Here is a 22596-nt window from a genome sequence, read left to right as displayed (position 1 = left end):
TACGCAACCAACCTGTGTCCAGTGTTCCTTTCAGGCCACTACATTTGTATTACAAAAAACAGAGGATTGTCAAGAGAAGGAACCAGGGCAAGGGAATCATTGCACCTGGTTGTTGCAAAGTTTGTGTTACAGAGAAATATCTAAGAACTTTATGGACTTTGTCTTACATTTAAGAACTTTGGGTTTGGAACTGTTGTCATTTGGAGCTCTCTTAAAAAGAGGAACAGGACCAAAAGGGGAGACATTCATCCAGAATAACCCTTCCCCTACTTTGATTTGATCTACAACCTATTCTTCTGAGTTAAGAAGACCCTTTGTTCATTATAGTTCAGTCAAAAGTGTGAGGGATGGAAATAGGCTTTGGACTTGTGACAGGGGACTATTTACTTCAGACAAAGACATCCTGACAGTTTCTTTGGGTTTGGTTGAGATAGGTAGGCAAACCCCTCTTAGCTTTAGGGAAAGGTCAGAGTTTCCCCAACCCGAACCCTTTTACTTCCAATAAACGTGTATGCCAGTCAACATGAGCCCACTGTGTCTGAGTCCTACGTCTACACTCTTACAATGCATATAGGTCAACCCTCCTGATTTAGGCGATAGACTTCTGATTCTTTTTTTTTAGTTTTTTTTTTTTTTTACTGCTTCCCTCCTAAAATAATTCGAACCCCAATGCAAACAATTGGGAAAATATTTCTCCTAGAGACATTCCCTCCCAGGTGCTGCAACATGTTGGCATGTATGTAAATAGCCGAGGAAATTCAGAAATGTGCCTTGTCTAGAGAAGAAACACTAGTTATTTATGGTCAGAGGCCAAAGTGGGTGGGAACTAAAGGGTACAACGTTCACTTACTTTTTGAGGAAACCTGACATCATTCCAGAACACTATTCCAGGGCGTAGGGAGAGCACCTTTGTTTTTCACGTCTCATTACTGGGTATTCACAGTGGGGCGCTGCTGATAACTCTGCAGTGTCACATCGGAGTTGCTGGACTGCTTTTGTTTATTTGTATAGACTGCTTGGAACATAACGCCCATTGCCAAGCCGCCACAAAGTTCAGTTCGGCACTGATCTCTTTGCTGCAGACAGTGCCTGTACTTTTAAAAGTGGGGTGGCTATAGTCCTGGGCATGTCCCTTACGAGGTGCAAAAGCTGTGTGATTGGAAGGTGGGTGCTGCTTAAAGCTGCATGATGTGCAATGACAAACTCATGGTGGTCATTTAAATGTATTTTCTTTCATTGTGTTTTTATCAGTCATGATAGGACTGTTGTAGAACACAAGTGTGGGGTAGAGTGGAGAAAAGGGAGGACCCAGGTAGGGGGTTTGAATTGGGGGCTGAGTATCGGTCAGTGGGGAGCAGAGGGGTGGTTTGGACTGTGGACAAAAAGGGGAGGTAGGGGTGAACATAGTTCCACTACTTTCCATTTCGTTCCGTTTATAGGTCATAAAAAGATGTGTACGTGGCAAGAGACGACCCTGTTTGGAAAGGTTAGAAAATAGGTGGACAAATGACCTTTTAGAGGCACTCTTATAAACTTTTAAGGAAATGCACCACAGATGTACGCGTTCACAAATGCGGACAAAACGATCGTACAAAGGTCTGTTTGTGTTTAATACCCGTGGACCGCACATACCTGCCTAACCCCGGGTTTTGATGCTCTTCTCCGGGTCTCCAGGGAAGAGCGTGGAGTCTCCGGGTTTTCCCAGAGGCTGGCAGAGAGTTGCTGCGTCTCTGTGGCGGGCACAGCCAGTGAACTTTGTCACTTTGCCACAGCGGCATATGTGGAAAGGCAGGAGGAGAGCCTGTGTGTGTTTTAATATGCAGAGGCACACGAGGGAAGATAACTCATCAAGTCTATAAGATCTTTCAGGGGACAATGACATGGGTAAGTGCTGTGCCCTTTTGATCTGCATACTCTGCCTGGGCTTAAAGGCACGGCTGCACTTGCAATTTCCATACTAAACAATAATCCTTGTGGTTCTGCTGCACTTAAGAAATGTTACAGAACAAAAAAACGTGAATTCAGAAGCCCTCCCGGCCGTGTTGTGGGAGCAGGCATCCTGTCTATTAATATTGCTATTATTGCAATTGAAATGAAATTGCAGCTCATTATTAATTTGTATTACTGGGAGGGTCTAGAGGGGGACTTTTACCCCACACAGATGCTGAATGTATAAAGCTGTTCTGATTTGATAGCAATAAGATAGGGTGTGTATATGTCTGGACACCTTATGACAAATACAATTCATTAATCACAGCTGTAACTAATATACAGTTACCATGTATAGACTGTCTAAAACCTATTGAAGTCATGGTTGTTTTCCCCTAACCACTTCAACCGCGTTTGCAGGACTCGGCCACGGGATGAGGAGAGACATTAACTTTGCTAAAATGTGCACGTGTGCGTGTAGAGTGTCCCTCCCATGCCGAGAGATGTGTCCACTAGCCACGCTCTTAATGTTAGATTATTCGAATACTGGCTGTATATAATGTTGCTTTGTTTTTATTTAATTCGCATATATATTCAGGGAAAACATCTCAGGGTTTTTGATTAGCCTTGTATGGGACCGCGTGGCTAAGAAAGGCGAGACTCAACTGGAATTGTACAAATCGCTGGTCTGCGCATGCGCCAAGGTATGACCACTATATCCGTGAGCCGGATCCGAGGCGACGATCTGCGCGTGCTCTGTAGCAAAGCCACTTGACAGATATCGTGCCCGCAGTGATGATCTGCGCATGCTGTATAGCAAAGCCACTTCACAGATATGGTGCCGACAGTAATGATTTGCGCATGTTCTGTAGCAAAGGCACGTCACAGATATGGAGCCGGAAGCGATGATCTGCACATGCTCTGTAGCAAAGTCATGTCACAGATAGTGACGGAAACGATGATCTGCGCATGCTCAGAGTCCGAAGTAACCCTGTTGGAGCTGGATGCTTTTTTGTGCTCTGTCCTCAAGGCCGGTAAACGTGCAATGTTTTTTAAAAATTATTAATAACATGTTTAAAGCCGAAGAATGTGAGCTGGGGGAGACGGCCTGGGGCTGAGCTTCTAGGGCGGTGGCGGCATGCTGGCTGATCCTGGGCTCCCCTTTTATAAACCTAGATTATTCGAATACTGGGTGTATATAATGTTGCTGTTGTGGCCTTAAAGGACGACAGGATGCTTTAAGGGGTTCCAATGTCTTTATTGTAAGACAAACAAACGGTGGACCTTAAACTGCCTTAACTCGGGACAAACATTTACTCACAGTTCGGTTCAGTTCAACTTCATGGCTTCCCAGTTAACTCACTGTGGGAAGGGTGTGCACAATGATGGCACGCTGCACGCTTCTAGGGCCCCCATGTAGCCTCCTGTGGGTGTGGACTTATGCCATAGAAGCTGTGACTGGAGGCTGCTCAAAACCTCCTGTTATTGCCTCCTTATCAGGAGCAGCGCTGTGGCATGACCTGCTTGGTCTGCCGCTGCATCAACACTGGCGGGAACGTTTTCCCGCGGAGCGTGGGCTCGCGAGATCACGTTATGCCGAGATCTCGCGAGAACACGCTCCCGTGATCACGTGATGTCCCCACACACCTCCTTTGCTGGGAAAAGGATGGATGGTCATTCCATGACAAAGTCCGCAAACTTGCTGGGCTTCCTTCTCTCTCTCTGAGGTCTGCTTAGATCTGTATCTGGGGCAGGATTGCTGGAGTACTCTTGAGGAGGTGCGGGTGATTCGAGTTCTCCTTGTCTTGTTCTTCGCTGTGCCTCCCTGGGTGTAGTTGGAGAGTTGGGGCTTGAGAACTCGTTGCCATGGTGTGGCTCCAAGGCATCTCTTTCTGAGAGGCGAGGGTTTTCGAATGTCCCCTGGCGGTCTTGATCTTCTCCGGTATCCCAGTGTGGTTGTTCCCTGTCTTCCTACCTACGGTACATAGCCACTCTCTCTAGATTCCATTTCCTTCCGTCGCTGGTGCAAATGTGGTTTGACCCTCTCTCCATGACTTCTATGGGACTGCTGTATTTGGAACCAGTCGAAGTGTCTTTGTGGGGAAGGCGTATTTTCACCAGCTCACCTCTGTTAACTGCTGTGTGTCGAGCGGCTCGACGCAAGTCCCCTTGGGTCTTCATGGCTTCTTTGTTGCGCTGCATGCGAAACGCTACGTCATCCATGTCCACGTCTTCGTCAGCCCTCACTTGATGGAGCTAGGGTGGTACCAGTGAGGATGCTGTCCTTCTCCCCCTCAGCAGATGGAATGGCGAAACACCTGTGACGGCATTGGGGGTGAGGCGGTGGGCTGCTACAGCTTCCTTGACTGTCTTGTACGGGTCTAGGCCCGAGGCATGAGCCAGTTGTAGCGCCCCTTTGATGAAGCGGTTTGCCTGCTCCACCAGGCCATTGGCCTGTGGGTGGTATAGGCTTGCTCTCCGCTGTCGAATGTTGTTGAGCTTGAGAAATTTCTCCATTTCTCGGGAGACTAGCTGGACTCCGTTGTCTGTGACAAGTTCTTCTGGTAGACCTTCCCGCTGGAATACGGCGGTGAGTGCTTCAATGACTGTGCTTGTGGTGATGTCTGAGGTGAAGTCAGCTTCCACCCATTTGGAGAAGTAGTCGATCATGACTATCCCGTATTTGTGTTCTGGGGGCATGTTGTCCAGGGGCCCAATGAAATCCAAACCTAGTTTTCGCCACACCCCTTTGGGGACTTCGGTGGGCAGCATGGGGTCTTGCCTCACGGCTAGGCGCTTGTCACTGTTGGTGCACTCATGGCACCTTTCGACCATTTGTCTTATGTCCTGGTCCATGCCTGGCCACCAGTAGGTGTCGCGTATCCTGCGTCTGTTCATGTTGCATCCCAGGTGGCCTGAGTGTGCTCTGCACAGTATCACCTTGCGGATTCCGCTGGGCGGGATGATTTGATCGCCTCTGAGGATGAGACCGTTCATGGTGGTGATTTCCTCGTTCACTTTCCAGTAGGGACGAAGGCCTTCGGGGATCGCTCTCTCGTTGGGCCATCCTTCGCGAAACCAGGTACTAACGTGCCGTAGGGCATCGTCCTGTTCGAACTCCTCCTGCCAGTGGCGCTCACTCAGGTCCATGTACTTGCCGTTCCTTAAGTCACTGATGGAGGCTACGACACACTCATCTTCCAAGAATGTGGTACTGGGGGCGCTTTGGTTCAGGAGTCTGGACATGCAGTCCGCTTGTGCGTTTTTCCAACCCGCAATGTGGGCTATCTCGTATGTATATTCTTGAAGCTTTGCAGCGATCCTGGCCAGCCTCGGGGTGGCAGTCTTGGTGCCGCCCGGGCTCAACATGTGAATGAGGGGTTTGTGGTCAGTGATCAGCTTGAATCTCGTCCCCCATACGTACGATCTGAAGTAGTCGACGGCCCATGCGCATGCCAACATTTCTTTCGCAACCGTGGAGTAATTCTTCTCCGATGATGACAGCGCTTTGGATTCAAATACCACAATATTCTCAGTGTCTCCCTTCTTCTGGGTCAAGGTGGCCCCCAGGCCATACGCGCTGGCGTCTGTGGTAATGCAGGTGTCCCATTCAGGGTTGTATGGTTTCAGGCACGGCGCGTGTAGAATTCTCTTTTTGATTTCACAGAAAGCTTCGCTCTGTTCCGGGCCCCAAGAGTAGGCTGCCCCCTTCTTCAGAAGCTCCCTCATGGGAGACGTGGTCTCGGAGAATCTAGGGACGAATTTGGCATAGTACTCCGCTAGGCCCAGGAATGAGCGTAACTCCTCTTTGGACATCGGAGCCGGGGCTTCTGTTATGGCCTGCATGAGGTTCTTCTTGGGACTGACGCCGTCACTTGAGATGCAGTACCCAAGGTATTCTACCTTGTGCACTCCGAAGACGCATTTTTCATGGCGTAGGTGAATGCGCTCCTCTTGAAGCCTGCTAAAGACTGTCCTGAGTGCCTTGTCATGGGTCTCGTTGTCTCTGGCATACACAAGGATATCATCTTGAAAGAAGGAAACATTCGTGAGTCCTTTAAGTAAGGAGTTCATCATCCTCTGAAATGCGGATGCTGCCGACGACAACCCAAATGGCATGCGGGTATATTGGAAGGTGCCGAAAGGAGTGATGAATGCTGTAAGAGGGCGAGAGGATTTGTGCAGGGGAATCTGGTGATAGGCATCACGCATGTCCAGCTTAGAGAAGATTGCCGCCTCTTTCATCATGAGGACGATTTCGTTGATGCTGGGGAGTGGAAAGCTATCCGTGATTACCTCTAGATTGAGGCTTCTTAGGTCGATGCAGATCCTGAGGTCGTTGCTGGATTTCTTTTTGACCAAAACTACTGGACTCAGCCACTCTGAGGATTCCACGGTCTCGATGGTTCCTTCTTCGACCATCTTCCGAAGGTGGGCATCCAATGCGGGTCTCGCTGTGGCAGGTACTGCCCTGACTTTGTGTTTCACCGGGATCGCGTTGGGTTTCAGGCGAATCTTGTGGACAAAGTTTCTCACCTTCCCTGGGTTCTCGGAAAACAGGTTAGGGAACATCTCCTTGAAATTTTGCGCTGCTCCTGAGGAGACCATGAGTACCTGTTCCGGAGTGCTCGGATCTAGTTTCATGCTGAGTTTGTGTTGATCGTCCCATCCCACCACGGCTGGGCCTTTGGGTGAGAAATACACTTTGGTGGTGGTAGACCTCCCTTTGAAATCGATCCGGGCTTTGATGTAGCCCAAAAGGTCGACAATTGCACCACCGAACACCGTCGGTTTTTGCCTGGTCGTTCTGATCTCTACTTTTGCTTGTCCCATCATCTCCTTGTATGTGTTGATGGGGAGGATAGTGAGGTCAGATCCTGAGTCTGCCATGATGCGCGTTTCCATTCCGTCAACCTTAATGGTGCAGTGGGACTTTTCCCTCCTGGCATGGGGGGCGTTGACCATGACGACCATGGGTCTGTCCTGTAGATCGTCATCATCGCTTGGAGCGCAGTCACCATTGACATGGGAAACAGTTTTCTCCCGCCACGTGCATGCCGGAGCCACGTGACCAATGCGTCCGCACTTAGAGCACTCCTTATTCCTGGCGGGGCAGTCGCGATCATTCGCCATGTGCTTGGTGCTGGCGCATCTATAGCATTTGGGTGCCTCCTTTTGCCTGGGACCTTTGTCTCTGGGGCCGTCGCGGGACTGCTTGTCTCTGCGCCCTCTCCATTGTAGTGCCGCAAGTTCAGGCACGGGCAGGTGACTTCCCGCCTCTTTGTGTCTGCTGGAGGTTTCTTCCTCCGTCCTGGCAATTTGGATGGCCTTGTCAAGAGTGACCTCCTTTTCTTGTATGAACTTGTCCTGCACTTTCCTAGAGTTAGTGTGAACGACGAGCATGTCGCAGATGACTGTTCTGCGTTTTCGCCAAAGGCGCAAAGAGAAGCCAGCTCCCTCATCCTGGTGATGTAGTTGTCCACGGGTTCGCTCCCTTCTTGTTTGCGGGTGTAGAACCTCAGCCTGTGCAGTACAACGTTCTCCTTATTGGTGAACCTCTTCACAATGCGACGAGTCGCTTCCTTGTAGACGTCGTCGTCATCATCGGCCGCAGGTATTGCCTTCAAACTGGCAAAAATGCGCTGCCCTTCAACCCCCAATGCATTTAACAGCATCGCCCTCTTCCTGACGGGGGCATACCGCGTGCCGCCCACTGCTTCCAGATAGGTGGAGAAAAGGGGCTCCCACTGCATCCATGGAATTGCTGGTGTCCCTGGTGAAGGGAGAAAGGCAGGGGGCGGTGTGGCGCCTTGCATGGTGGGCCCGTGGGTATTTTGATATCCTCGTCGCCAATTATGTTGTGGCCTTAAAGGACGACCGGATGCTGTAAGGGGTTCCAACTGTCTTTATTGTAAGACAAACGGGTGGACCTTAAACTGCCTTAACTCGGGACAAACATTTACTCACAGTTCGGTTCAGTTCAACTTCATGGGTTTCCAGTTAACTCACTGTGGGAAGGGTGTGCACAATGATGGCACGCTGCAAGCTTCTAGGGCCCCCATGTAGCCTCCTGTGGCTGTGGACTTATGCCCTAGAAGCTGTGACTGGAGGCTGCTCAAAACCTCCTTTTATTTCCTCCTCATCAGGAGCAGCGCTGTGGCATGACCTGCTTGGTCTGCCGCTGCATCAACACTGGCGGGAACGTTTTCCCGCAGAGCGTGGGCTCGCGAGATCACGTTATGCCGAGATCTCGCGAGAACACGTGCCCACGATCACGTGATGTCCCCACAGTTGTTCGTTTTTATTTAAATCGCACATGTATTCGGGGCAAACATTCAGGGTTTTTGATTTTGTAACCTAGGCAGGCATGTATGGGACCGCGCAGCAAAGAATGATGAAACTCCACTGAAATTTTAGAAATCACAGGTCTGCGCATGCGCCAAGGTATACACAGAATATTCGTAAACCGGAGCCGAAGTGACAATCTGCGCATGCTCTTCAGCAAAGTCCCTTCACAGATATGGTGCCGGTAGCGATGATTTGCGCACGTTCATTAGTAAAGACACTTCAGGGAGATGATGCTGAAAGCGAAGAACTGCGCATGCTCTATAGGAAAGCCACTTAACAGATATGCCGGAAGCGAGAATCTGCGCATGCTCTGTAGCAAAGCCACCTCACATATGATGTCTCAGTGATGATCTGCGCATGCTCTGTAGCAAATTCACTTCATGGATATGATGCTAGAAGTTGGAGCCTGACGCTCTTGCTCGCTCTGCCCTCGAGGCCAGTAAACATGTAATGTTTTTTTTCTTTTTATATGTTTAAGGCCGAAGAATGTGGCCTGGGGGGAGACCAGCCTGGAGCTGAGCTTCCAGGGTAGTGGGGGCATGCTGGCTGACCCTGGGCTCTCCCCTTTTATAAACCTGGAAATATGTAACATATTATTTCCAGGTTTATAAAAGATGGCTTGAAATGTGCTCACGCCATAGTAAGGTGCCTACACATATATATAACCTTTTATATATTGTGTGCATACCTTACGGTTTTGAACTTTTCAAGCCATCTTTATAGCATCTTTGGACATGTCTAGTGCTTTTGATGGAGTTATTAGGTCTAGGCTCTGGCTCAAACTGCTCGATATAAACATAGCTTGTAAGCTGGTTCAGCTCCTTGCATTGTTACATACACATACCACCATACATGTATGGGTAACTAAGGAAGGGTCCCTATCGCAGGAGATGCATTTATTTATTGGGGTAAAGCAGGGTTGTACATTGGTCCCTATTCTATTGAACTTGTATGCGTGTGATGTGGAGAGACTGTGGCAGGGTCCCTCTATTGCGCCTGCAAAGTTGGGTAATACTAGGTTGGAATGGATGGCTTTGTGGATGATTGCATCCTGTTAGACAGAACTCTGCGAGGCCTTAGGAGGAACATGCAGCTATTCTTCGACTATACCGTGGCTGATAATCTCCTACCCAATGCATGTAAATCGAAGGTCTTGATCTTCTCGAGGGGATTCAAGGTTCAGACTTGCGTTTGGGCGATGGGGCCGGAAAAAGCGTCGACCAGATCAAGGCCGTCACCTATCTAGGCTATAACCTCACTACTAGGGTTAGCATTGAACTTTAGAGAAGCAGTCTCTTTGATAAGTCAAAAAATTAGTGGTTCAACTTAGATTTTTGAAGCTCGAAGTATGTAAATTCTCCTTGCTCCCTCTGAGGTGCTACTATCTGGCTAAATTTGAACGCATCATCTTGTACTGTCTTGACTTGTCTACCCATGACATGGGTCCTACTCCTGATACTATACAATGAAAGCTATGGAAGGAGGTGCTGGGTCTCTCCATGGCTATCCCGAACGCGGTTATAAGACACAAGTTCTGCCTTGTTTCTCTGAAGGCCAGATATATCTGGAAACAGCTTTCAACCATCAGGACATTGATGGATCCCCGAAAAATTGGTCTCTTGGGGTTACGCAGGAAGATCTTGTGCAGCGTCAGGGGATCGTTAAGAGGAGCTTATTCAGGGCTGATTGGGTTGAAACTGTGGACTGTATTGCTTCCTACTCAACCTATGGGGATTATTCCCATTTTCCCCATGTGAGAGAATGAATACCACTATAACTTCAACGCTTTCCTTGTGCAACCATTTGCATGATGTATATGCGCTTTAGGCTTAATCAATTTCCCACCTACAAGAGGATTAAGCACTGGAAGGAAACTAACTGCTGTCTATCCGTGATTCTACTAATTATAACAAGATTTTGGGCCTCATCACGAGTTGGGCGGTAATGCCGCTGCTAATAGCGCTGGCGCTATCTGCCCTACGGCCAAACCCCCCGGCACTATTAGCGCCGGATCACGGGTTTGGCAGAAATGGAATTCCCCACTGAGCCCATTTGGGAATGCCCCGTTCCCCATTGGGCTCAATGGGGAATTTTCACGCTCATACCGCCGGCGGATTTCCCGCCGGCGGTATGAGCACCAATTTTCGGTGGATATCCCCCCCATCTCGGAGCTGGGGAGAAATCCGCCGAAGCCCTGATTTGGTGGACCCTTAAATCCGGCGGTAATAGCGCTACCGCCGGATTTAATGGTTACCGCCAAACTCGTGATGAGGCCCTTTGTGGGGTCATGGACTCAACCGTAACCTTGAGACATTGGGTTACCGTGTGATCCTACTTTGATTAAAAAAAACGGTTAATATGTCTTTGAACCTCCTCTTGTGTACATGCATTTGGCGATCTAACATTTCTCTGATTCTAGCTTTAAATGTCGTCCTAAAGTTTGTCACAACAGAATTGGCCAAGAAAAACCTAAAAATTGTGTGATGCCATGTTGTGATATGCACCTGAAATTTGAATTTAGAATTTTTATTTATTGTTCTAAGTTTTTTAAGTGTTATGAGAGATACATGTTTTAGTGTTTTGTAATATTTTTGTTGTGTAAGGTTTTCTGTAAACCGTAAATGCAACAATAAAAAAGGAAAGTAGACCGAGTACAGGGAAAGGATCAGCTGAGTGGAGTGGGTGATTTGGGGTTGTCTGTGCTAAGGTCAGTGGTGGTAGGCGGAGAGTGTGGTGCAGTATAGTCTTCAGCGGGGACTAAATCACTGTGTGCTGGAGCTTGCAGCATGTACAATAAGATGTTTGAGCAGCAATGCCATTTTGCCAAAGTTGAGAGCAATGTTACTCCAAATGGATATACAGTAAGGCCTCACTAGGCGGCTATTCTTTAACTTATTGAACATTGTCATTTCTAACAGAAACGATGCACCCATGAAACATCGGAGATGGCTGAGGTAATCCTTGACTAGGGTGCTGTGCAAGGCCAGTTCACCTGTGTAAAGAATATGCAAATAAGGAAAATACATCCAGGTATGTCGGCGAGATTTCTCTGCTAATATGTTCCCTATTGGTTATTGGTAGGCGGCAGGGATTTCGGTGGAATTACTGCCGGCGGTAGTTCCACCGATTTTGCTGTTTTTCAGTTGTTAAGAGGCTGATTTACCTTCGGCTTTTTGCTGGAGGAGAAGCCTCCACTCCACTGCCTAACTTGTAGTACAGCGAAGCGGTAATGCAGCGGTAACTGAGTTACCACTCTGTTACCGTCGATTTTTACTGCACCGCCGTACTCCTAATAAGCCCCAATGTATTTACAAATGAACATGTTCAGGGTGAAATGTTGCTTGCTAGACTGTGTGTGGGTTTTGAAAATATTAGGTGCTGCAAAAGAAGGAAATTAACAAAATGTGGTGCATATTTTGTTAAAATGTGTATCGTCATCTTGAATTGCAGGCACATTACTTTTTGGTTATGCGTATCTCCCCATTTTGCTATTTTTGGTGCTAGGCCCAGCCATTTCCCCTTTTTGTATTCTGCTTTCCTTGTTACTTAGTTTGTTTCTAGCTGAAGCTTAGCTCAAGTGTTTTACAACAGGAGGGGGCCCGCATTGGTCTTGGTATTTTATACAGTAGCGCAGTACTGCTGGTGGAGGGAGGGTGCCAGCATTGGTCTTGGTATTTTATACAGTAGCGCAGAACTGCTGGTGGAGGGAGGATGCCAGCATTGGTCTTGGTATTTTATACAGTAGCGCAGTCCTGCTGGAGGGAGGGTACCCGCATTGGTCTTGGTATTTTATACAGTAGCGCAGTACTGCAGGAGGGAGGGTGCCATCATTGGTCAGAAGTTCACAGGGGGTGTAGCCTTACTTGTTCTCAGTTCAGGCTTGTCTTGGTAAACCTTGCAGAGTTGCTTGCATCTTTGCCTCTCAGCTCGTGGCCCTTCAATTGAATCTTATTTCTACAAACCTTTCTAAAAACATTGTGCAAGACTTGTTCTTGCCTGCAAAGATCTTCAGCTCCCCTAGACTTTGCTCAACTAACATTGGCTGTTCTGGCTCCCTGAGACTCTTCTTACCTCTGACGTTGTGTCTTTACACTTCCCCCCAGGAAAGGGCTAATTTACTTTGCATTTGAGGGTTCAAAAAGTACTTAACTGTTTTATGAAGAATTTGTTAACCTTTGTTTTATTCCCCTAACTAACCCTTGCACCAAACTCAGTATTGCTCAAAATGTATCTGTAATAAATCAATGTCCACAGTGTCCTAGCTATTTGAGTCACCTGCGGGTGTAGGAAGTGTCTGTGTGCCATCCCCAATGGGTATTAACTAATTTAGAAAAACAGAGTGCGTTTTGAAGTGTATTTTGAAGTGTTATATGTTTTGCTCCCTTCTGAAGAAGGCTTGTATAACTAACTGTTAAATTAATAATTGTTTAATCAAGAAACCTTCAGTGTAAGAGTTTATTTGAATAATTGTCATTGTGAATCTCTGTAACTTCACTACTGCTCACATTGACCCCTCTTGAGATAAGCCTGGCTGCTCAGCCACACTACCAACCTGTGTAGTACAGACCTATACCAAAGGTTGGGTTTCTATTGCCAATACGTCAAGGTAGCTGTAGTCTCCCAAAGGGTACTGCACGCAATCTTGCCTAACACTGGTGGCAGCCAGTGAGGATCTATTGTAGTGTTGTTACTTTGAGTATTTGCTTTGCTTTTTGTTCAACTAAGACCTTCACGAGGCTAAGCTCCACTAGGATAGCAATTGTAACATGCCAAGTATGGATAACTTCAGACAGGAAGCCCTGATCATTTTAACAGTGGCAGAACTGAAAGAAGTGTGTAGGATCAGGAATCTCTCTGTTAAAGGAAAGAAATAGAATAAATAACAAGGTTGTTAGATCATCACCGGTTGGATAGTAGGCCTGGATCTCCTACTAGTCCAGAAAGTGAGGATGATAATTCAGAGTCTAACTCTAATGTCTTAGAAGAGTCAGAGGTGAGTGAGGGGTCCCAGGAGGGGAGCCCCTCTTTGCCTCAGCAGGCCCTTTTGCCTCAACCTATGTCGACTGGGACCTGTGCTTATGCTATGTCATATTTATGTCTCATGAGCCCGACCTACCTGTAACCATTGGTCACCCTATTTACTACTGTCTCGTATTTTTTCCTTGTATGTAACACCCAAGTTTTTTCCAGCACCCAGTTACCTCAGGGTTCGGTGTGCGATATAAATAATAAACAAATACAAAAACATATCACTGAGTCCAGAATATGTGTCTCTTGAGAAAATTAGACTTGAATTGGAATGTAAAAGGTTGCAAGCTCAAGCCAAACATCAGGACATCAAACTCAGGGAATTGGAAATGCAACATGCTCTTGAAATGAAAAGATTGTCTTTTGAAAATGTTTCCCTCCCAGAGTCCTCCAGTCCCAAGAGGCCTCGCCTGCCCAAAGAAGCAGATAGTATGTATGATATAATATTGCATTTATAACGCGCCTATACACAAGTGTTTCAAGGCGCGACGAGGCAAGGGAGGGGGAATAGAGGAAGGACAGACAACGTTCCTACTAGGCCAGGTGTCATTCAGATCGTGCAAGTGCGTGGGACGGGAGCAAGGGACAGAGCAGTATATGGGAATAGATAATAACAATAAGTATAAGTAACGGCCGGCAAGTGGCAAGTGCAGGGTAAGTGCAGACATTGGGTGTCAAGTGCTGGTAGGGGGAATGTAGAGATTCAGAAACAGTCCCCAAGTATGGGGATTGACAGGCAGGCAGTGCAGGTGTGAGAGACTGGCGAGGGAGGGACCTGGGCCGAATCAGAGGGTGTCCAGGTAATCCAGTGCCGATCCGGTAGCAGCCAGGAGGTCAGCAGGAGAGAGGAGGAGAGAAAGCAGAAGCAAAGAGAAAGGTTTTGAGGTGTTTCCGGAACCGGAGATGGTTCTCCTCAAGTTTAAGGGAGGCAGGGAGGCTGTTCCAGAGGGAGGACCCAGCTGTAGAAAGAGATCTACCACCAACTCGTTGCTTGGAGAAGCGACTGACCCTGAGGGAGTTGGAGGCGGATGAGCGAAGAGCTCGAGAAGGAAGATATTTAGGAAGAGAGAGTTAAAGGTATTGAGGCCCCGTGCCCCAGAAGGCCTTGTGGACAATGCATAGGGTTTTGAACTTAATCCTCGCAGCCTCTGGGAGCCAGTGCAGAGATTTCATACCTGGAGAGATGCGATACCTGGGCTTGAGGCCAAGGCCAAGTCTCACAGTCCTGTTCTGGATAAGTTGCATGGGGCGGAGAGTAGAGGCAGGCAGATTTAGAAAGAGGCTGTTGCAGTAATCCAGCGTAGAGAGAACCAGAACTTTGGAGACAGTGAGCTTCTGGGGGAAGGAGAGGAAAGGAAGAATACCTCTGAAGAGGTGCAGCTGGTAGTGTGACTTCTTAGAGACGTCAGGGATGTGAGGAGAGAAGGAGAGTGTGGAGTTGAAGATGACCCGAGGTTGCAGGTGGGAGCAGGAAGGGGGCAAAAGAGGCCATCCAGAGAGCTACAGGAAAGGAGGGAGCGGGTGTGCCGGTGAGGAGAATCTCAGTCTTACTGGCATTAAGACAGAGGTCACTGGCGACACACCATTCCTGGATAGCAGACAGGCAGTCAGAAATGAGGGCAGGAGAAGAGGTGGCCGAAGGTAGCCTGAAAATTAGCAGAGTGTCATCCGCATAGCACTGAAAGTTAGGGCAGAGAGCGGCAATGCTTTGGGCAAGGAGTGCCAGGTATTGGTTGAACAGCCAGGGAGAGAGGTTAGACCCCTGGGGGACACCACAGGTAGAGAAAAAGATAGAGAAGAGGAAGGACCCAAGTTGGACCTGGGAGGGTCGTCAGAGAGGAAAGAAGTCAGCCACGCCAGGGCCTGACCAGTGATACTCAGAATATCACGGAGGCGGTTGATCAGGATGGCATGGTTGACCGTGTGAAAGGCAGAAGAGAGATCACGCAAGATGAGGACGCAGTGGGTGTTGGAGTCAAGGTTGGAAAGCAGGTCTTCACGGATGTTCAGGAGAGCAGTTCCCGTGCTTCTGGCAGCTCTGAAGCCAGACTGATTGTCATGAAGGCAACCAACAGATTCAGTGTGGAGATTAAGCTGGGAGATGGCCTGTTTCTCCAGGAGCGTGCCCAGGAAGGGAGTGATGGAGATTGTGCGATAGTTAGCAGGGCAGTAGGGGTCAGCAGAGGGTTTCTTAAGAAGAGTGTGCACAAGGGAATGCTTCAGGGGGAAGGGAATACTCCCGTGGCGAAGGAGTGGTTGCAGAAGTCAGCCAGGGGGTCAATGTGGTCCTTGATGGTTTTGGAGGAACAGGGGTGAACCTGTTTTGACGAGACTTTCATAGATCAGTCTAGAAACCTTGTCTGCTGAGAACACGGGAAAGGCAGAGAAGGAGGGAGGAGAGGTGGCTGCAGAAGGGCAAGAGGAAGAGCAAGGAGTAGGGGGAGGGAAGGGGGAGGAGGAGAGGGAGGACAGGATGTCCTGAGTTTTAGAGATGAAGTGAGAAGCCAGTGCCATGCAGAGGGCCTGGGAAGGGACAGGAGAGGTAGAGACTGCAGCAGGATTGGCCAGTTCCTTGCAGATTTTAAAGAGTTCGGCTGAGTTGTTAGATGCTGCAGAGACGTGGGCTTGGATATGAGCTCTCTTCTTGGTGGTGACAGAGAGCCGGTATTGGCTTTGGAGCAGGCGGCAGGCCAGTTTGTCAGAGGATGTACATGAAGCACGCCATTTCCTCTCGGACACCCTGCACTTGCGTTTTAGGGTGATGAGCTCTGAGTCGTACCAGGAGTTGCACTTGGCTTTGGGCTTCAGGTGGATTCTCATGGCAGGGGCAAGGATATTGAGAGTATCAGATATAGCAGAAGTGGAGCGTGGAGAGGGCTGTGTCAGGGTGAGAGTCAGACAAAGGGAGATGGGGGGGGGGGAGAGAAGGTGGCGGCGAAAGCCTCAACCTATACGCGCTTCATGGGTCTGATGACCGAGAAGGTTGTTGGCAGTGATGGAAGTGGCTTGCCCTGAGGATTAGGGAGGGTGAAATGGGAGGAAAGGAGAAAGTGATCACTCCAGGAAAGAGGAGTGGAGAGAGGGACCGAAAGGGGGAGGTCTGAGGAGATCAGAACATCCAGAGTATGCCATGCAGAGTGAGTCGGGTCAGAGGGGAGAATAGTGAGTGAGGGAGAGTCGCAGAGGTCGCAATAGAGTCGAGATGGGGGACAGGAGGCATCCAGGTGGATGTTGAAGTCTACAAGGAGGAGTTGAGTGGCTGAGGCGAGGAGTGAAGAGGAGAGGTCCGCCCACTCAGGAAGGAGGAGATTTGACCAGGTGGTCGATAGATAGTAGCCACAGTGAGGGTATGGCTATGGGAGAGAGAGAGCCTGCAGACAAGGCATTCAAAAGAGGAGTAGGCCTGCGTAGGAGTGACAGAGGCAGGAATCCACTCAGGGAAGATCGGGGCTACACACCCCCTCCGGAGCGGTTGGACCTGGGCACAGAGAGGATCTTGTAGCTGTCCGGGAGAAGCGTGTCAAAGCTCGTGACAAAGCTGGCCGTGAACCATGTCTCGGTGAGACTGAGGACATCGAGGTCAAGTTCCTCCAGAAGGCGGCAGATGTCAGAGGAGTGTTTGACAGCTGTGTGAGAGTTAAGAGTGGCAATGTGGAGAAGGTTGCCGTCCTTGAAGGACTTCCGGGGAGGGGTACAGATCAGAGGTACGCCCTGCGGAGGTGTAGAAGGAGCCCAAGAGGGGGCAGAGAAGGAAGGAGAAGGCAAGGTAGCCAAGGAGGAGGCAGCAGGGGGAGGCACGGAAGCCACAGAGGGGGGAGAGGGGACAGCAGGAGAAGAAAGGAAATTGATGAGGCGCAGGACGCATCTTTCAAAGAGGTGAAGGTTGGCCTGAGGGCCTTGGACCAGGACGGTCCTATTCGAGTAAACATTAATGATGACCTTAGATGAAAGGAAGGAGGCCAGGAGGGCATCCCACCGGGTGCCACCATTAATGGGAGAAGAGAAAGGAGAGAGCATAGAGACCATATGTAGGCTCCATAGGTCTGGTGAGGGAACGACAAAGAGGATATCGGTGAAAGTTTGCCTGTAGAAGGCACTGGTATAGGTGTCAGCGATAGGGAGGCCTGGGTTCGAGACCAGAATGTCCTTTTTAAACTTCTTCCTACCAGATTTAGTGAGGAGAGCAGGATAATCAATAGAGAAGCAGTTAGAAAAGATAGGAGAGACAGAGAGCACCATGGAGAAGGAGGGGAGAGGAAGAGGTGGAAGGGAGAGGGGGGGAGGAAACTAGAGGACGCAGGGGCAGGTAGACGCGACAGTGAGGGGCAAGCCGATAGAGCAGTAGGACAAGACGGCAACACTAGGATAGAATTGCTATCGAAAGCCCAGTTTAAGACAGGAGAAGACAACACACCTAATTTTGAAAATCCTTAATAGAGGGAGAAAGGCCTAGGTTTCACAATGCAGTTTTTAAATATTTATACAGTGCATAATATATAAACAAGGGAAAAACACACCTGAGTTGAGAGTCTGCAAGATGGAGGGGGTGGGGGTAAGCAGGGCAGCCGGTGGGACTAATCTGGATGACTGACTGGCGTCCCCTGCGGACACCTGCAGACACCAACAGGTGCCGCTTCAGTGGGAGCCACCCTTTGCCTTAGGGGCCCTTAGCCGTGGGGCTGCCGGGCAGGGGCTGCCCTGGTAGCGCCGGTAATGAGGGGGTGGGCGGCTAGGCATGCCAATCGGGGTGGTGGGAGGGCCGGTAGGTGGGAAGATATGGAGGGGACCAACGAGCAAGACCACAGAAGGGGAGAGGGGGCAGGGGGAACACACGCAATGGGAAAAAAAGAGGCACAGGAAAAACAATTTACAATTAAGGCCCACAGAGGGTCACAAAAACCGTGTCACCAGCCTGCAGTTACCCGCTCAGCCCAGCATTAAAATGGCGAGCGCGGTGAACTGCGAGGCAACCTAGTTCATAACAGGAGAAAAGCGGCCAATCAGGGTGGTGGGAGGGCCGAGAGGCGGGAGGGAGGGGGAGGGGACCAACGAGGAAAACCACCGAAGGGGAGAGGGGTCAGGAGGAACACACGCAATGGGGGAAAAAAGAGGCACAGGAAACCAAATTTACAATTATGGCCCACGGAGGGTCACAAAAACCGTGTCACCAGCCTGCAGTTACCCACTCAGCCCAGCATGAAAAATAAAAAATGAAAAAACTTGTTATTTTGGGGTTGGTTGGGTGCTTTTGAATACAATCATGGGATTCAGGGACTCGCAGGGAATTAGTTGATTCCTTGGCTTTTGACTAGGCTCCCCCAGGTTGCAACTGATGCTGTAATGGAGGTGGGGGAACTTGAAAGATTGGAGTATGAGAATCTGAAGCTGGCTTTGATAGCCAGATTTGGGAAACCTCCTTCCCAGTACCTTAAGAGGTTTAGGACCTTCAAAAAAACTGATGTTACCCGTTGGGCTACCTGCGCGTGTGAATGTTTCACACACTTAGATGGATGGGTTAAAGGTTACAAAGTAAATACCCTTTGAAGGAATAAGAAATCTGTTTTTGTTGGAATCTATTTTTGATGCTTGCTCTCCTGAGCTGAGACAGCACTTGGCTGACTCAAGAGATTGATCCCAAGAAGCTAGCAAAGGCTGCTGACTTGTGGGTTGCCAACAGGGCCACTCACAAGGATTCTGGGGCCACTCACAAGAAGGATGAGGGGAAGCAGCACAAGAAAGATGACAAAGAGAGTTTTAAATCCAACCACCCAAAAGAGGGCCACAAACATAAAAAGGGTAAGCCATTTGGGAAACCATGTCAATCTAGTGAAACATTTGGTGCCAAACCAGAGGGAGATTAGCAGAAGCCCCCATTCCAGAAAGCATTTGATGAATGTTATGCTTGTGGGTCAACTAACCATGTGAAAGGGGATCCCAGATGCAAGGGTAAACCTTCAGGGGTCCACACTGCCTCCTTAGCCTTCATCCCCATAACAGTTCCTCGCATCTGGAACTCACCCCCCCCCCACCTCAGCAACGAAACCTCCTTCCCTAAGTTCAAGAAAGAACTTAAAACCTGGCTATTTAACAAATATCCATAGTAAAATGTGCAACATAGCCTACCTTACTCTGTATTACCCACTGCCTAACACTTTTTCTCCTCGCCCTATGCTGAGGTCCCCACTTGTCCTGTCACACCCACGCCACTGCCCAAGATACCCATGACTAATGTAAACTGGTAAAAAAGCCTAAGATATGCCCAAGAGACCCATGACTAATGTAAACTGGTAAAAAAGCCTAAGATATGCCTAAAATGCCCATGACTAATGTAAACTGGTAAAAAAGCCTAAGATATGCCTAAGATACCCATGACTAATGTAAACTGGTAAAAAAGCCTAAGATATGCCCAAGAGACCCATGACTAATGTAAACTGGTAAAAAAGCCTAAGATATGCCTAAGATGCCCATGACTAATGTAAACTGGTAAAAAAGCCTAAGATATGCCTAAGATACCCATGACTAATGTAAACTGGTAAAAAAAGCCTAAGATATGCCCAAGATACCCATGACTAATGTAAACTGGTAAAAAAGCCTAAGGTATGCCTAAGATGCCCATGACTAATGTAAACTGGTAAAAAAGCCTAAGGTGTGCCTAAGATGCCCATGACGAATGTAAACTGGTAAAAAAAAGCCTAAGGTGTGCCTAAGATACCCATGACTAATGTAAACTGGTAAAAAAAGCCTAAGATATGCCTAAAATACCCATGACTAATGTAAACTGGTAAAAAAGCCTGAGATATGCCTAAGATACCCATGACTAATGTAAACTGGTAAAAAAGCCTAATGTATGCCTAAGATACCCATGACTAATGTAAACTGGTAAAAAAGCCTAATATATGCCTAAAATGCCCATGACTAATGTAAACTGGTAAAAAAGCCTAAGATATGCCTAAGATGCCCATGACTAATGTAAACTGGTAAAAAAGCCTAAGGTATGCCCAAGATACCCATGACTAATGTAAACTGGTAAAAAAGCCTAAGGTATGCCTAAGATGCCCATGACTAATGTAAACTGGTAAAAAAAGCCTAAGGTATGCCCAAGAGACCCATGACTAATGTAAACTGGTAAAAAAGCCTAAGTTATGCCCAAGAGACCCATGACTAATGTAAACTGGTAAAAAAAGCCTAAGATATGCCTAAGATACCCATGACTAATGTAAACTGGTAAAAAAAGCCTAAGGTATGCCCACGATACCCATGACTAATGTAAACTGTTAAAAAAGCCTAAGGTATGCCTAAGATACCCATGACTAATGCAAACTGGTAAAAAAGCCTAAGGTATGCCCAAGAGACCCATGACTAATGTAAACTGGTAGAAAAAGCCTGAGATATGCCCAAGATACCCATGACTAATGTAAACTGATAAAAAAGCCTAAGATATGCCTAAGATACCCATGACTAATGTAAACTGGTAGAACAAGCCTAATGTATGCCCAAGAGACCCATGACTAATGTAAACTGGTAAAAAAGCCTTAGGTATGCCTATGATACCCATGACTAATGTAAACTGGTAAAAAAAGCCTGAGATATGCCTAAGATACCCATGACTAATGTAAACTGGTAAAAAAGCCTGAGATATGCCTAAGATGCCCATGACTAATGTAAACTGGTAAAAAAGCCTAAGATATGTCTAAGATGCCCATGATTGATGTTAACTGATTAAGAAGCCTAAGATCTACCTAAGATGCTTGTAACTACGTGAAACCTATAAGATATCTGTAACTGATTAACTTGTATGTATATGTATGGATGCAAATGCCATGTTGTAACTGCTTAAGATGACTTTGATGTAAGTAACCAACGCCGTGATACCCGAGGGTTTGGGCGTTTAACCAAATGCAATAAATAAATAAATAAATACTATGGCATCCGCAGCAGCCTACACTTGTAAGCTAATCAGGGCTTGCCGCCTTAAATCTCCAAAGAAAGCTGCATCATCCTAGCTAACGCCCTTATATTTTTGAAGCTGGATTACTGTAATGCCCCGTACCCAGGTGCCAGTAAGTACATTACGAATAAAATCCAAATCTTACAAAACAATGCCCTTGGAACTGCACTAAGCATTCCTAATAGAGAGCATATCTCGGAGCTGAGGAGACAAAATAATTGGCTGTCCATCAATGACAGAATCCTACTCAAAAAGGCCTCTGTAACTTACAAATGCCTCAACAGTGCCGCACCACAGTACCTGGCGGAGACAATAGTCAAGAAATCTACATCGCGCCCCACTAAAACAGTCTACTCCTTCTGTCTGGTCACCCCTAGATTTAAACAAAAAAAATCAGGGGCAAGTAGTTTCCCCGGTATCAGGATCTCGTCACGTGTTAACCAACGGCAAAAGAATAAGAAAACTTGCTGAGTTACGGGACGGTTGCAGCCAGGAAGAAAGCTGCGTTAACAACGCCGCTTGTGGCACCATCTTGCTTAATTCGTCCTCTATTGCCTCGACGTATCGGACATAGGTTGCCATGGCGACTTTGGCGTCTGATGCATTCCCGTTCCAGCATGTGATGTTTTAGGGGAGGAGTATGTTTCCATATCAACCCATAAAAACCGGGTTATGCAGATCCCTGCTTCTGATTTTGCAAAAATCACGGCTTCGTACTCTTTGGTACTCTGTATTGATTTTATTGTGTTTTGTACCTTGTCTTGCCTTCTCGTTATCCCATCCCCCGACCCGGACCAATGTAAAGGATGTAGGGGAGTACAGGTCAATAGGACCCCCCTCTCACTATATCTCCCACCCAGGTGAAGACTCATGACTCGTCTGTAGCCCACCGGGCCCAGGCGACAGGGCGGCTGCAGACCGACACGTGAGGCTGCACAGCCACGTTATGTGGCATAACAGAGACGCCATTTCGTACTAAGCCAACTCCATTTTTGTTGAAAGCGCTCATATCTAACCCAGGCAGAGTAAACGTGCACACTGAAAGCTGCAGCTTGACCCCCGGTCGACTGCGCGCACAGAGGCCCACACTTCCCCCACCTTCCGCCGCATGGCAGATCCGCTGAAGACTCGTTCTCACGAGCGACCATACACAAACAAACAACAAAAAACAACACTGTAGCTGTTAACCTTCCGCAGTACATCATTGCCCCAGCCATAAACGGGAACATTAAGGAGTAACCGAAACCTGTCCAAAACCTTCATGCCCTGACCCTGTACCAAGCCCCAAACGATTAGACTGTGTGGCGCCCTACCCCCCTGTATACTCCCAAGAACTCTTGTAA

The 22596-nt window shown here is 48.1% G+C and overlaps 1 pseudogene; it reads left to right on the top strand.

The window, feature by feature from the left end:
- The first annotated feature begins 2878 nt into the window (after positions 1 to 2878).
- The window catches only part of LOC138452961 (zinc finger protein 107-like), a 340693-nt pseudogene continuing 320975 nt past the window's right edge, over positions 2879 to 22596 (top strand).

This window comes from Ambystoma mexicanum, chromosome 4p, assembly GCF_040938575.1.
Source record: "Ambystoma mexicanum isolate Mex_15411 chromosome 4p, UKY_AmexF1_1, whole genome shotgun sequence".
Lineage (NCBI taxonomy): Eukaryota > Metazoa > Chordata > Amphibia > Caudata > Ambystomatidae > Ambystoma > Ambystoma mexicanum.
Note: the sequence above shows the minus strand (reverse complement) of the source record. Positions and strands in the feature narration are given on the sequence as shown.